Raw genomic sequence first — 16,629 nt, 5'->3', positions numbered from 1 at the left:
AGTTCTGTGTATCTGCTGCATTGATCAGAACAGGCGAAAAGGCTCGTGCATCATGCAAAACAACGCATATCAGTTTGCACATTTCTGTCGACCAGTAAATCTGGAGACGGATTTTGCATAGAAATAAAATCTTGACTTATGGTTAGAAGCAAATTAACCACAAATTCTATGTTGCAATTGTCTTTTCCGCCATTTTCGTAAGTTTAGAGACTGCTAGCTAGCCATTCAGTTTAGAACAGTAACGTAATGTTCACAACTTGGGAAAACTTACCCGTGGCAAGTGGACTCAAAGGCAAAGACGGTTTTCTTTCGAGCTTTCGAATGAAATGTGCACTCTTAACAGTCGGCTGGACGTAGGCTACTTTTTTCAACTCCTAACTACAACTCCCTCTTTAGAGTAGAGTACTGTTTTCTTTTTCCTTTTCATTCCGTACGATTTTTTTTAAGCTTGCTGAACTGCCATTTTCCTGCATAGACAGCACGAAGCTGGTAGTAACTGCGTGAGAACTGAGATATATCTATCTGCAGAACCTCAGCGCCATACGTCACAGCCACAGGCGGAAATTGCGGGGGGGTCAGTACCCCCCCCCCCATCTGAGGGTTGTCCCCCCCTAAAATATCATTAAAATATGTGTATTGTAAATAATATAATGATATACTCTTAAAATAATTGTTTAAGAAATAAAATAATACAAATGCAAATGGGGCAACAACAAAAAAAACCTTGGTGTCCCCTTCAAAAATTGCTCTTGAGAATTGTTGTTTATTGTCCCCCCAACATTTTGATGAAATTTTCGCCCCTGGTCACAGCCGTATCAGGACAGAGGTCTTAGGCCGGAGCTAATGGAGCCACAGCAGTTTCCGGACCGATACTTGCACCACCCACAGTTTTGCAGCGTAATTTCTTCTAATAATGCAAACAAATGTATTTAAAACGTGCTGTTTTCACATCAATTTCCATTTGATGACTATCTTAAACATTTAATTGTAACACTTTTCAAATAAGGTTCCATTTTTTTTAACATTGGTTAATGCAGTAGTTATAATGAACGATTAATAAACTATATTTTTTACATTCTTTATTGATCTTGGGAATAGTAATAGATAAACACAATTGTTCTTTGTTAGTTCAGTGCATGAACGTCTCGGTTACGTATGTAACCTCGGTTCCCTGAGACGAAGGGAACGAGACATTGCGTTACTAACGCATATGGGGAGTGCCTTCATACACGACCTATTTGAACCCTCTCTACAATAACGCCAATATTCTAATATTGGCTATGGTGTTTGAGCCCCAACTGTTTTGGTGTGAAACTGACCGCTCATTTCGGCGCAAACTGACCACTATAAAACAGGTGCACACACACCATTTCCTCAGAATTTCTGACTGAGAACAAGGAGCGCATTGCTCGTGCCTCAAGAACTCTGAGTCTTGTGGTGCGGCTAGCGTTCGCAATGTCTCGTTCCCTTCGTCTCAGGGAACCGAGGTTACGTACATAACCGAGACGTTCCCTTACGACTTCAGTCCACTTGACATTGCGTTACTAATGCATATGGGGAACAGAAACCCATCACGCATCACTACATGACATAACTTCCTAAAGAGGAAACATGGAGGTGCAGTCTTATGGGACGACGACCGACATGAGTATGCCGCAGTGAGTGATCCTCATGATGGCCAGGAGGAGAGCACTCATAATGAATATATGAGCTATAGCCATATAGTATGAATTACTCCTTATGAACCCGGCCGGGAAGGGAGTTTATTTATAATGAAGTGCTTGTGACTTATGGAATTATAACAGCCTGAATGCAGCCGGTTGTGTAAATGATGCAGAGCCCATACTTAAAAGGGGGGCATAAGTAAATAGATATCTATCTATCTATCTATCTATCTATCTATCTATCTATATATATATATATATATATATATATATATATATATGGCCAATGAATAGCAAGTGCTCTAAACAGAGAGGACTTGTGAAGAAAGAGACGTTACGTCTAGGTTGTAAAACCTTGCGAACGTGTTTTGTGAGGACCATCCTGCTTCAAAACATATGTCTTGTAAGGACACACCATTCGTCCATGCCCATGAGGAGGCCATGCCTCTAGTTGAGTGTGCTTTAACACCAATTGGGCAAGTCTGACAGTGCGATTCATAAGCCAGTGTAATTACATTGACAATCCAGTGAGAAAATCTTTGCTTGGAGATGGACATTCCTTTTGTGCATCCTAGCATATAAAGAGCTGATCAGACAGTCTGAACTGGCAAGTGCGCTCAACGTATGTATGTAGCGCCCAGACAGGGCATAACAAATGCAATGATTGTTCCTCATCCGAATTAAATGGGGGAGGGAAGAATGCCTGGAGGTGAACCACTTGCGCTTTGAAGGGTGTGGTCAGAACTTTGGGTACATACAGTGAGGAAAATAAGTATTTGAACACCCTGCTATTTTGCAAGTTCTCCCACTTAGAAATCATGGAGGGGTCTGAAATTGTCATCGTAGGTGCATGTCCACTGTGAGAGACAAAATCTAAAAAAAAAAATCCAGAAATCACAATGTATAATTTTTTTAACTATTTATTTGTATGATACAGCTGCAAATAAGTATTTGAACACCTGAGAAAATCAATGTTAATATTTGGTACAGTAGCCTTTGTTTGCAATTACAGAGGTCAAACGTTTCCTGTAGTTTTTCACCAGGTTTGCACACACTGCAGGAGGGATTTTGGCCCACTCCTCCACACAGATCTTCTCTAGATCAGTCAGGTTTCTGGGCTGTCGCTGAGTAACACGGAGTTTGAGCTCACTCCAAAGATTCTCTATTGGGTTTAGGTCTGGAGACTGCCTAGGCCACGCCAGAACCTTGATATGCTTCTTACAGAGCCACTCCTTGGTTATCCTGGCTGTGTGCTTTGGGTCATTGTCATGTTGGAAGACTCAGCCTCGACCCATCTTCAATGCTCTAACTGAGGGAAGGAGGTTGTTCCCCAAAATCACGCAATACATGGCCCCGGTCATCCTCTCCTTAATACAGTGCAGTCGCCCTGTCCCATTGCCGAAAAACACCCCCCAAGGCATGATGCTACCACCCCCTGCTTCACAGTAGGGATGGTGTTCTTGGGATGGTACTCATCATTCTTCTTCCTCCAAACACGGTTAGTGGAATTATGACCAAAAAGTTATATTTTGGTCTCATCTGACCACATGACTTTCTCCCATGACTCCTCTGGATCATCCAAATGGTCATTGGCAAACTTAAGACGGGCCTTGACATGTGCTGGTTTAAGCAGGGGTACCTTCCGTGCCATGCATGATTTCAAACCATGACGTCTTAGTGTATTACCAACAGTAACCTTGGAAACGGTGGTCCCAGCTCTTTTCAGGTCATTGACCAGCTCCTCCCGTGTAGTTCTGGGCTGATTTCTCACCTTTCTTAGGATCATTGAGACCACACGAGGTGAGATCTTGCATGGAGCCCCAGTCCGAGGGAGATTGACAGTCATGTTTAGCTTCTTCCATTTTCTAATGATTACTCCAACAGTGGACCTTTTTTCACCAAGCTGCTTGGCAATTTCCCCGTAGCCCTTTCCAGCCTTGTGGAGGTGTACAATTTTGTCTCTAGTGTCTTTGGACAGCTCTTTGGTCTTGGCCATGTTAGTAGTTGGATTCTTACTGATTGTATGGGGTGGACAGGTGTCTTTATGCAGCTAACAACCTCAAAGAGGTGCATTAATTTAGGATAATAAATGGAGTGGAGGTGGACATTTTAAAGGCAGACTAACAGGTCTTTGAGGGTCAGAATTCTAGCTGATAGACAGGTGTTCAAATACTTATTTGCAGCTGTATCATACAAATAAATAGTTAAAAAATCATATATTGTGATTTCTGGATTATTTTTTTTTGGATTATGTCTCTCACAGTGGACATGCACCTACGATGACAATTTCAGACCCCTCCATGATTTCCAAGTGGGAGAACTTGCAAAATAGCAGGGTGTTCAAATACTTATTTTCCTCACTGTAGCCTTTCCTAGGTTTGACTGTGGCTCTTGAAAGGCCGGGGCCAAACTCCAGACAAGAACTGTCAACTGATAACGCATGTAGGTAGCCGACCCGTTTTACTGAGGCCAGAGCCAGCAGTAGTGTGGTTTTAACGGAAAGCATGCGCAAGGGGGCCCTGCGAGAGCTTTTAGGACTAAAGTTAGGTCCCAAGTCGGGATTGTAGCTGGCCGAGGCAGGTTTAATCGTCTTTCTCCTTTTAGGAACTTTATGATTAAATCATGCTTGCCTATAGAGGCGCCGGCTTCATGTGCGTGATACACACCTATAGTTGCCACATACACTTTGAGCGTTGATGGGGTGAGTCCAGAGTCTAATCGCTCTTGAAGAAATATTAGAATTTCATGTATGGGGCAGTTTACTGGGACCTTACTACGTGAGAGACACCAGTCAGTGAAAACCTTCCATTTTAGTGTATAGAGGCGTCTTGTGGACGGTGCTCTGGCTTGTAAATTGGTGTTCATGACTGAACGAGGTGCGTGTAGTGCGCCCCGTTCAGTGGCCACACATGCAGGTTCCACAGCTGGGGCTGGGGATGCCAGATTGTGCCGTGCGCCTGAGAGAGGAGATCCCTCCACAGCGGTATTTCCCATGGTGGGCTGTACAGCATCTCTATCATTTCCGGAAACCATGGCTGGTTGGGCGCAACTAATAGAACCGTTTCCTTGTCCTCCCGAACTTTGCATATGACAGAGTGGATTAGGCATAGCGGAGGAAACGTGTATTTGCATTTCGCCGGCCATTTGTGTGCCATTGCATCCGTTCCCAACGGGGCTTGGGACTTCGAATACCAAAGGGGACAGTGGGTATTCTCCACTGAGGGAAATAAGTCGATTTCTGCTTTGCCGAATATTTCCCAAATCCTCACCACCGTCTGAGGATGAAGTCTCCAATCGCCCGGTATCAGCCCTTGGCGTGACAGTAGGTCCGTGACGTAATTCAGGCAGCCTGGGACATATGTCGCTCGCAGGGAGAGGAGATGAGGCTCGCTCCATAGGAGGAGGTGCCGTGTCAGTCTCAGCAGTGGCGGTGAATGAACTCCACCTTGGCGGTTTATATATGCCACAACTGTCATGTTGTCTGAGCGAACCAGGACATGACAGTTCGCTATTTCTGACTGAAAAGCCTTCAAGGCTAGAAATACAGCCGATAGTTCTAGGCGGTTGATATGCCACGCCCTCCTCGACCTGTCCAGGTGCCGAAAGTCGGGCGCCCATCGCACACCGCCCCCCAACCTGTGTTGGAAGCATATGTTGTCCCCACTTTCCACCTGATAATTTGCCCCAGCGCCACACCTCGCTGGTAAAATGCAGGAGCTGTCCATTGTACCAATGCAGCTATACAGCGGCGGGATATAGTGAGACGCATGCACCCTTGGCGCCAAGCATGTTGTGGCACACGGCGCTTCAGCCAGCACTGAAGTGGTCTCATGTGTAAGAGACCTAATGGGATGATGGCCGATGCCGCCACCATAAATCCCAATGCTTTCTGAAACAGCTTCAGAAGAAGTGATCTCCCCAGTTTGAACTGAGACAGACACTGTAGAGTGGCCTGAACGCACTCGCTCGTGAGGTGCGCGCGCCCGCTCGTGGAGTCGAGGCGGACTGCCAAAAAAGGAGATATTTGGGAGAGAGCTTTCTTTTTGCCCAGTTTACATTGAGGCCCAAGCTGTTTAGATGCTGAAGCAGTAAGTCTCTGTGTTGGCATAACAGAGCCTCTGATCCAATCGTCGAGGTAGTTCAATATGCGCACGCCGCTCAGTCTCAGAGGGGCGAGCACCGCATCGATGCACTTTGTAAATGTGCGAGGAGCCAGAGACAGTCCGAAGGGCAGGACTTTGAATTGATACGCTGTTCCCTCGAACGCAAATCTCAAAAACATCCTGTGGTGCTGTACAATTTGGATATGGAAGTACGCATCCTTCAGATCTATCGACGCAAACCAATCATGTGGGAATAGAATTCGTTGCTGAGTAATCATTTTGAATGGGCGCTTTATAAGTGCCCATTCAAATGTTTTAAATGATTTAAATGTTTCAGATCCAGGATTGGCCGAAGTCCACCGTCTCTCTTTGGGACAAGAAAATAACGACTGTAAAACCCTTTTTGTATTTGACAATTTGGCACAATCTCTATCGCGTTTTTCACGATTAGATTGTGTATTTTAGCTCGTAACACTGGCGCGTCTTCGGACGAAACCGGGGAAGACAGAACGGCGTCGTATTGGATCGTATAGCCATGTTCGATCGTTTTTTGCACCCATTCTGAAATGTCCGTTAGGGCTCGCCTCTCGGTGCTATCCGGTGGCTGGTGTTTTCTGCGCTATTTTAACGGTCTCCCGTTGACATTATCATCATCCATTCAGTTGTTCTGAACTTTTTTCGTCAAACTTACGTGATACTCTGCGCCCCTCGGTTCAATCCATCGGTCATTTTAGATATTTATTTATCTTTTCGGCGGCGCCGTCTTGCTGAGTTAGACCCCAATTCAACGGTGAAACTCTGGAAGTTGGACGTAGCCCCTTCTCGCTCTCAGAAGCGCAGGGCGTCTGCGGCAGCCGGCGCTCCCCTCCCATCTAAGAGGAGGGCCACATCTCGAAGTGATGAACATTCACGTGTCGAGGAAAATTCACTTTCTATGACGGTTTCTGTGCTTTCTTCAGAGATGGCAGAGCTGAAACGCCTGCTTCACTCGCTTCAGCCTTTCACATCTGCTACACATGTGAAGATGACATAGGAGGATGAGAATGTTCAGAATCTTGGAACTGGGGAAGAGTCTCTTGATTCCCCTCATTTTTCACATCATTCTGACTTGGATGTGCTTTCTACGATTGCTTCGGGTTCTTTTTTTCATGATCATGGGAATGCTGTGGACGTTGCGGCACAACCACCACCTCAGGATGTTTTCACTGGTTTTCCAGCAGCGGAGGGGTCTAGTGGGGGGTCAGTTCAGTCATCTGGACATACCCAGCCCTCTTCTGATGATACTTTGGCTGTGCTTCGAATGGCAATTGCTCGTCTAGGACGAGTCACCTGTCCAATCTGTCCAAACCAATGTCTTTTTAAGGTAGGCCACAGCTGCGACTTCTTTTGCCATGCCACCATGTAAAGATTTTGTGGCTGAGTTTTCAAATGCCCTCACAGGTTCTTGTCCACCTAAATGGTGCTCAAAGATTGCTCGGACGTTAGCATCTATGACTGAAGCAGTTTCCATCGGGGTGAGTCGTGCTCCGGAAATAGAGCAGTCTGTTGCAGCTTTGGTGGTGTCTCCTGACAAGGCTCCATGAGGGAATGTGCAATGTCCCAGTGCACAATGTGGTCGCACAGATTCATTTCTAAAAAAAAAAGGCATACAAGTCTGTTGCCTACATAACTCGTGCAGGCTGCTACCAGTACGCTAGAACCAGCAAATGTTGATCCCTCGATTTCACAATTTCTGCAAACTGCTCTTTTGGCAATGGGCAATGTAACCCGGGAGCTGGGTAGTCTTTCAGCCACGCTTCTGGCAGCCCGCTGCCAAGTGTGGCTTGCCCAAGCACTGCTACCTGAGGACTGTAAGAAAACCTTGAGAGATATTCCATTCATTCCCGGACATCTTTTTGTTCCTAATGTACCGGAACTGTTGGAAAAGAGGGTAAAGCTGTCTGAGGCCACTCATCAACTGATGCAAGTACAGCACAACACTACATTTAGGATGCCAGCAGTTCAGAGCCGACATCGCTATGCCACAATGGAGCAATATTTCCGCCAGCATGCTACACCTCAGTCCCCTCAAAGGCCTTGTGTTACTGACATTTGACAGGAGGACCCCGTCAGCGCCCCCCCCCCCGCGACCACTAAAAGTCACTCATATAAAGCCTGAGACACTCAGGCCGGCGGTCGATCGTTTTTCCTACGGTTGTTCAATATCCCTCTCTCTGGAAATTCGTTCACTGTTACAGAAGGGAGCCATAGAAAAAGTTCATCCCCTCGTTCAAGGAGACAGGTTCCATTCAACATAATTTTTTGATCCGAAGGAGGACGGTGGTTTCCACCCAATTCTCGATTTGAGGCATCTGAATATGTTCCTGAAGGTCCTTCCTTTTCGAATGCTGTGCACAGCCAATGTTCTTCGGTCTGTGGCAGAAGATGATTGTTTTGTAAGTGTCCACCTTAAAGATGCATACTTTCACATCCCAATTGCTGTTCATCACAGAAAGTTTCTGAGTTTCAGTTTCCTGAATCAAGCCTACCAGTTCAAGGTTCTACCTTTCGGTCTTTCCCTTGCTCCTCGTGTCTTCACAAGGCGTGTGAGCGCAGCTCTGTCTCCTCTTTGGATGAGAGGTATGCGTATTATGCCTTACCTGGACGACTGGCTTCTTTGTGCCCCCACAAAACAGCAGACTGTGCAAGACTCCAGACTACTTTTGAGACATGTGCAGAAGTTGGGTTTATCTGTGAACGAGAAAAAGAGCTGTCTGAGTCCAACACAGGCCACTACGTTCATAGAAACAACCCTGAATTCCCACCTAATGTCTGCCTCGCTGTCTCAGGTACGTGTGACGAACATTCTACAACTCTTGGCTCGCTTTCATCCGGGTGTGTCTTTGCAGTACCAGGTAGTCCTTCGACTAATAGGGATGTTAACTGCTGCTACAGTGGTTATTCCCCTGGGTTACTCCACCTTAGACCACTTCAGTTATGGAGCAACAGTTTGCAACTAGATCCCACCAGACATCGCAATCGACTGACTGTAATTTCTCACCATTGCATACGTGCGTTGAGGTGGTGGAGGCAGGTAGAGTTGTTGAAAACAGGAGTGTCCCTGGGTGTTTTTCCCTCTCAACGGGAGTTGGTCAAGACCGATGCTTCACTCACTGGGTGGGGGGCAACATGGAACCAGAGGGGTATTTGTGGGTGCTGGACACCGACCCAGGCCACAGAACATATCAACCTGCTGGAATTACGTCCAGTGTTCATGGCTTTAAAGTATTTCATGCCAGTCCTGGCAGGCCACCATGTTCTCGTTCGGTCCGACAATACCTCAACAGTGTTCCATCTGAACCATCAGGGCGGCACGAAAACCCGCAGGTCTCTACAGCTTACTCACGAGATCCTGACATGGTGCCAGCCGCGACTTGATTCACTGAGGGCAGCTCATATTTCAGAAGCATGCAACCAGACAGCGGATGCTCTTTCCTGGGATCGAGTACATCCAGGAGAATGGAGATTTCATCCAGATGTTGTGCAGGAGATTTGGCTACGATTTGGAAGAGCAGAGGTGGATCTTTTTGCTTCGGAGATTACCACTCACTGCTGTCTATGGTGCGACAGGACAGAAGTGTCCAGCCCCTTGGGCCAGGATGCACTGTCTCACGTATGGCAGAACTGCCTACTATATGCGTTCCCACCTATCCCTCTGTTATGGGAGGCGTTACACAGGATCTCCCTGTGCAAGCACAGAGTGCTACTCATGGCACCGCGATGGCCAGCCAGACCATGGTTTCCTTTGTTGCTAAGATTTCTGTCAGGCAATCCATGGAAGCTTCCCCCCAGGAAGGATCTCCTCTCCCAGCTGGAGTCCAACGTCTGGCAATCGGATCCAGCTCGCCTGCAGCTTTGGGTCTGGCCATTGGGTTAAATCCTTCTCTGGACATTGTAATCCTGCGGTTATTCACACAATCTCCAATGCTAGGGCTTCTTCCACACGACAGATTTATGCTGCCCATTGGAGAAGCAGGGGCTCGATCCTGCAATGTGTGACAATCCGAGTATCTTAAGCTTTCTTCAACATTTACTGGAGGGCAAGCGGCTTCCACGTGGAAAGTGTATGTCACTGCGATTTCTGCATATCATGTTCTAATTGGTGGATCTTCTCTTGGATCTCACAGTCTTGTCTGCTGTTTTCTGAAGCGTATACTCTGTCTGAAGCCTGCTCAGAATCCTCACTTTCCCATGTGGGATTTGCCACTCGTGCTTGCATTCCTTTGCTCATCCCAGTTTGAGCCCTTACAAAGCATGGACTTGAAATGGTTAACCTTGAAGACTGCCTTTTTGTCGGCTATTGCTTCTTCGAAATGAGTCAGTGAGTTGCACTGTCTGTTGTGAATTGTGCTTGCATTGGTTGCCGGATGACTCCGGGGTGGTCCTACGACCCAATCCTTCTTCCAAAAGTCCTTCTTCCTCAGTTCATAAACCACCACATTGAACTGGCCTCTTTTCAGACTTCTTCAGGATCTGATTCAAGTGCTCAGCTTTTGTGTCGTGTTTGTGCCTTGAAGTGTTATGTGGACACTACTGCTCAATTTAAACAGTCAGACCAGTTATTTGTCTGCTATGGTGGTGTGAAGAAATGTGCTCCAGTGTCTTAGCAGAAGTTGTCAAACTGGATAGTGGAAACTATTACACTGGCTTACAAGGCAGCAAGGAAACCATTGCCCTGGAAACTTGCCATTCCACTAGAGCCATCTCATCTTCATGGGCTGTTTTTAGAGGAGTTTCGTTGGCGGATATCTGCACTGCCGCTACCTGGGCTTCTCCATGCTCGTTTGCCAGGTTTTATAAGGTCAACGTTGCTGCTCATCATGCCGTGAGTTCTGCAGTTATTCAGGAGCGGCGTTCCTCATGACTATGTTGGTATGTGTCATCCAGTAGTGTTTACACTGCTTCTGGCGGTCAGTAAGAATGAAAAAGAACGTTAGTTGCACATGTAACTGTGGTTCTGTGAATTCCGGATGACCGCCAGAGTTCTTGGTCACTCGGAATGCGTGAGAAAGGCGTACCGAGGCAGAGTGCTGACAGTGGTTTATAACCCCCAGGGCTCAGCATACGTCACTATGTGACTTTGTTGGTATATTCTCTCGACCTATCTGGCTGGTGCTGCGATAATCCAGTAGTGTTTACACTGCCTCTGGCGGTCATCCGGAATTCATAGAACCACAGTTACATGTGTAACTAACGTTCTTACAAGTGAGTCTCCGTTAAACTCTAATGAGCAAGCGAGCGCACGCATCCGCATCAATCAAACCGATGGCAATGGAGAAAGGGAGTTAAATTATTTTAATTAAACTTTCCAACATCATACCATGAGTTAGGTTTCAATGTAATCAGTTGTGCAGCTTTCATGGATATCAGACAGAAGTCTCAGCAGTCAAGGTGTGCTGGTTATTAATGTGCTTTCTCCTGCTCATGTAAGCGCATATAATACAGTGAGCACTGGGATAAGTCTTTTCAGCACAAGAGTGAATTTGCTCAGGATTTACACTTTATTGTACTTTATTAAACTGTTTTTAATGCTGAACATAATGAATAAAAATAGCTGCAAGCAGCAATGCGCTTCCTCCTCAAAATGGCAAATCATTTAAAATTGATCAGTAGAGGCTTGGGGTTAAAACCTCCCAATGGAGGAATCCAAAAAACATGTCTTTCTGTCTGAATCCTAAATGAAAAAATTTCAGTGTACAGGAAAATCCATCATGCCGGACCTTATGGATCCTTGAGGCTTTTTTGTTCCCAATGAGAAATGAGGTATGTACATGTTAAGTTTCAGAAGAATTGGACAAATGGGGTGGAAATGTCATCACTTGAAAATATTTGTTTTGGGCGTGGCCTGTAGCGCCACCTATGGGCGAATGTGGGCCATTCTTGGTGTGGGGGTACCCATTGGCATGGAGTATCAATGTGCCAATTTAGAAATATTTTGACCTGTGACATTTTGAGATATTTGGGCTCAAGGAGAATAATAATAATAATAATAATAAAACCGTCAATAACAATAGATTTCCTCCTATCGGAGGAATCTAATAATGCTAAGGGTCCTGATGTTAGAAAGTTCTGATAATGTCACTGTTACGACCCTAAGGGTCATGTGTTTGGTTGGGGTGGGTTTCTTTCTTCTCTCTCTCAGGTGGTGGCCCCTTCCCCTCCATGTCTCGGCTGCATGTGTGAGTGGCAACAGGTGTGCCTGATTAACACTCAGTACCTGGAGGATAAGAAGACTGTTCTTTCATAGTTTGTTGAGTGTTGTTGTGAGGTGTGTGCTTGTTCGGTTCATTTCTCTTCCTTCCAGTTGTGACCACATTGCAGACCAACTTTATTCAACCTGTGGGTTGAACACCAACTTGCATCGTGTTGTGAGTTTAGAGCAGTGTTTGTTTGTGTGTTAACCTCAGTGGAGAGAGGATTGTTTAGTAGTCCAGTTAATGTTGAATCTTGTTTTTTCTCAGTTATTTAGTTTGTGTTTATTGTTTGCCTTATCTTGCTTGTTTGCTGTCTCATTGTGAGAGAGTAGTTTTGTATTGTTTTTTTTTCTTTGTCCATATTATAATAAATACACGTTTCAACTGCACATAACTCTGACTTCCTGTTCTCTTTTGCCCTGGTTATTTTAAATTATTGTTGCTCCCCCTTCCCCTGGATTTACTGTTTTGGGGGAACGTAACAATTTGGGGGCTCATCCGGGATTTAAAGGAGACTGGAGATCAGATCTTTTGTGCTAGTTTGTATTGTGTGGTTGTCATTGTCCAGGGTTGTGAACACATGACTAACTTCCCTAGTTTAGACTAGAGGTGCCCAGCTGAACTGTCACAGTTCTTCCTTCGGACACCATTTGTTATTTTGCCTTTTTTATGTTCGGAGTAATCCTGGGTTGGGATTAATTCCCTGGCGGGGGTAGGCGTTTCGGGGTTTCGGCCACCGAAGTTGTTGCCTTTAAAGTCGCCTCGAGCCCGGCACGCTCCAGAAGATAGACTAGGTAAAGAATTGATAGGCAGGATCTGGGGAAGTTGTGGTGTTGCACAAAGCGCTGGATGGTGAGTATTGTAAGTGTGTGTGTTATGCTTGCATTTGGTTTAACTTATTGGCTAGTGTGGCTAATAGCAGTACTAGTGGGTGGCTAGTATGGCTGTCTTTAACTGGGAGGAGTTTTTAGCGAATCCTACATTAAATCAGCTTGACTTGTGTCGGAAAGTTGATTTATATTTTGTTGCTAATCACTTTAGTATTCCTGTCGGTAGTACTCTAGTGAAAAGAGAGCTGAAGGATGTTGTGGTGAGTGGATTAGTGCAGAGGGGAGTTTTTTTGGTTGTAGGTGAGACCTCCCCAGATGGCCAGGTAGAGGTAACAGACACGTCAGAGCAGGATGAGGTTGTCACGCCCAAAGTAAAGCAGGGTGAGGTTGAATGGCAACATTTCACTTTGCCTCATTTTGTACCGCACTCTGTAGAGTCCTCTTCCATGCCACAAGATGGCGCCCGATTGAAAGTTCGATTAGCTCATTTACAGTTGGACAAGGAGGAGCGGGAGCGTGAGTTCCAGCTGCGTAGAGAGTTAGAGTTGAAACGCTTTGAGGCGGACATGGCTCTCAAGATGCGTGAGCTTGAGCTGCAAGCTAATGCTGCTGTGCACCCCTCAGTTCCCCCTGAGACTCGGTCGTCATCCAACACCACTTTTGATGTAAGTAAAAACATAGCCTAAAAGGTGCCTGCATTCAGAGAATCAGAAGTAGAAGGTTATTTTAGCGCGTTTGAGCGAATCGCAGTAGCTCTTCGTTGGCAAAAGGAAGTTTGGGCCATTTTGCTTCAGTGCATGTTGACTGGCAAGGCTCAGGAGGCTTGTGCTGCACTTTCAGTGGAAGACAGTTTGTGCTTTGATAAAGTTAAAAGTGCAGTTTTGCGGGTCTATGAGCTAGTGCCTGAAGTGTATAGACAGCGGTTCAGGGGTCTCAGTAAAGCTGTTAGCCAGACATACGCAGACTTCGCTAGGGAAAAGGTAACTTTATTTGATCGCTGGTGTGCGGCTTGCAAAGCTGAAGACTTTTCTTCCTTACGTGAGTTGGTATTGTTGGAAGAGTTCAAGAACTGTGTGTCTGAGAGGATCGTTGTTTACTTGAACGAACAGAAAGTGGCTACCCTACAGCAAGCGGCGATGCTAGCTGATGAGTTTGCTTTAACACATAAGGGTGTCTTCAGTAAACCGATCTCTTCCTCTGTCTCTCCACCATATCTTAGTGCTAGCAAGAAGTCTAGTGACAGACAGGTACCTCGAGTTGGTTTAACTAACTCTATTTCAAGTGCTAAAACAGATAGACTATGTTTTTTTGTCATAAACCTGGTCACCTCATAGCAGATTGTATAACTATGAAACAAAAGCAACAGGGTTCAGTTACCAAGCATCCGAAGGGAGTGGGATTAATAAAAACTGTCACTTCTGAAAGTGAGCCTACCTCTTTGCAAGAGCCAGATGAATGTTTTAAACCGTTCATCCTTTCGGGTTCTGTATCACTCACAGGGCAGGTTGAAGATCGGCAGCAGGTCAACATACTATGTGACACTGGTGGTTCGCGGTCTTTTATCCTTTCTAGTCTTAAAGAGGCTAGGCACTGAGTTATGAAAGCCAGATTACCTGATTTATTGTTTAAGCTAATAATACGTAATAACAGTGAACATTACGCACAAGCGCGGCATATCAAGAAATATACAAATCAGGATGTATATCGTGTACTCTCTCTCTCTCTCTCTCTCTCTCTCTCTCTCTCTCTCTCTCTCACACACACACACACACACACACACACACACACACACACACACACAAACAGCGAACGTTACGCACAAGCGCGGCATATCAAGAAATGTACAAATCAGGATGTATATCGTGTACTCTCTCTCTCTCTCTCTCTCTCTCTCTCTCTCTCTCTCTCTCTCACACACACACACACACACACACACAAACAGCGAACGTTACGCACAAGCGCGGCATATCAAGAAATGTACAAATCAGGATGTATATCGTGTACATATCAAGAAATGTATATGTATTTTATATATGTTTTATATATAATATACACGATTTTGTTAATATATCTTCATTAGATATTATTATACAAAATTCAGTTGTCAAAACACAGAACATATAACAGAACATAAGTTGTTTATTTTTTACAACATTATGTGCTTATTTTTTTTTTTATGTGCAATCTTCATCTTTATAACAGAAGATACAATACAACAATCTTCAAGATACAGTAAATCTTCAAATGTGTAACAGATTGTCACCTTAAAAACAGTCATTGCGTGGTGGTGGAACAAGCAATGCTATATAGAAATATCACAGCGGACAATTATGTTTGTCAGTCAGCAAAAGTAAAATCACACACTGCTCAATTGAATATGAAGGCAAATGGCTTGCATTAATTCAACCACATTTATCAATTCAATATTAAGCCCAAAATAGTTTTTGACTCACCAATCGGTAGATTACTTGTACATAAAATCCATCCGCCGCTCTTTCCTCGTGAAGACGTCGATCACAGCTTTGTAAAACTCGTCTTTACATACCAATCAGTTTGAAATGATCGGATAATTTTTGGGCCCTTTTGCTGTACTAGTCCATCTAAGGCTGGCGTAGACCTCCCTCTTGCAATTAGCTCATATTTTGAATTAAAATCGACCTTGGAAAAATTTCTTAATTCCGTGATTACGGCCGGTGCTGTCATTTTGATTTTGAATTTGGCGGGGATTAGGCATGTAAACTCGCTGTGGTGTAATGACGTTAGCTACGCAAATGTCCAGGAATATCTCGATTTTAATTGGTCCATGTCTGATACGTAACGGAAATGATTACGGGCATAACATATTTACGTCAAAAGGCACAGCAGATTTGTGCTTTTTGACGTACATGTTAAAGAATACAGGATCGAAGTGCGAATGCGCAACATGGGTTTTCCGCTTGTCATCCGCAATGAATGGACCGTAAAAGCACTGCTTATTCTACCATTTGTTTTTAGTTGATTATTATGCGTAACTGCTACATTTGTCATCATAACATCTAAACAATTGGAATAACACACATATTGCATATATAAAAATCACAAGAATAAAAAGTAAAAATACAAATACAAGTTTATTATTTAATAAACATTTTATTTTTGAATTTTGGCAGGGTAGGCAGTGCCTAGTTTGCCTACCCAGACCGCACGTCACTGCAGATGGTAGGAAACCCAGTCAAGTTGTGCATCCAGCTCCACTGCGACCAATCCCTGCAGTAGATGAGCCATTTGAACATGTTCTTGTGGACTGTGTAGGTCCGTTACCAAGAACAAAAGCTGGTAACCATTTCTTAATGACTGTTATGTGCATGTCCACTCGTTTTCCAGAGGCAATCCCTCTGAGGAAAATAACGGCACCAGCCATCACAAAATCATTGATTAAGTTTTTTACTACATTTGGTTTGCCCAAGATTGTTCAGACTGATCAGGGAACCAACTTCATGTCCAGAGCATTCAAACAGTCCCTGCAGTCCTTAGGAGTGTCACATTCTGTATCCAGTGCTTACCATCCAGAGTCACAGGGAGCATTAGAGCGCTGGCACCAAACCCTGAAGTCGATGCTAAAAAAGTACTGTTATGGCACAGGGAAAGATTGGGACGAAGGTGTGCCGTTTGTATTGTTTGCCATACGGGGTGCCAAACAAGAGTCCCAGAAATTCAGTCCTTCTGAGCTTGTGTTTGGCCACAATGTCCGTGGGCCGTTGAAAGTGCTGAAGGAGCAGATAATGGCTGGCTCCTCCTCTAAGTCTAATGTGTTAGATTT

At 44.9% G+C, this 16,629-nt stretch overlaps 1 protein-coding gene across 1 annotated transcript in view; it reads right to left on the bottom strand.

The window, feature by feature from the left end:
* Nucleotides 1-462, bottom strand: part of LOC127649453 (phosphatidylinositol 3-kinase regulatory subunit gamma-like) — a 51,083-nt gene extending 50,621 nt beyond the window's left edge. The window contains exon 1 of the mRNA XM_052134546.1: nucleotides 272-462. The gene's annotated coding sequence lies outside the window, so the exon portion shown is untranslated. The remainder of the gene's footprint in view (nucleotides 1-271) is intronic.
* Nucleotides 463-16,629: the final 16,167 nt, after the last annotated feature.

The sequence above is a fragment of the Xyrauchen texanus genome, chromosome 9 (genome assembly GCF_025860055.1).
Source record: "Xyrauchen texanus isolate HMW12.3.18 chromosome 9, RBS_HiC_50CHRs, whole genome shotgun sequence".
Lineage (NCBI taxonomy): Eukaryota > Metazoa > Chordata > Actinopteri > Cypriniformes > Catostomidae > Xyrauchen > Xyrauchen texanus.
Note: the sequence above shows the minus strand (reverse complement) of the source record. Positions and strands in the feature narration are given on the sequence as shown.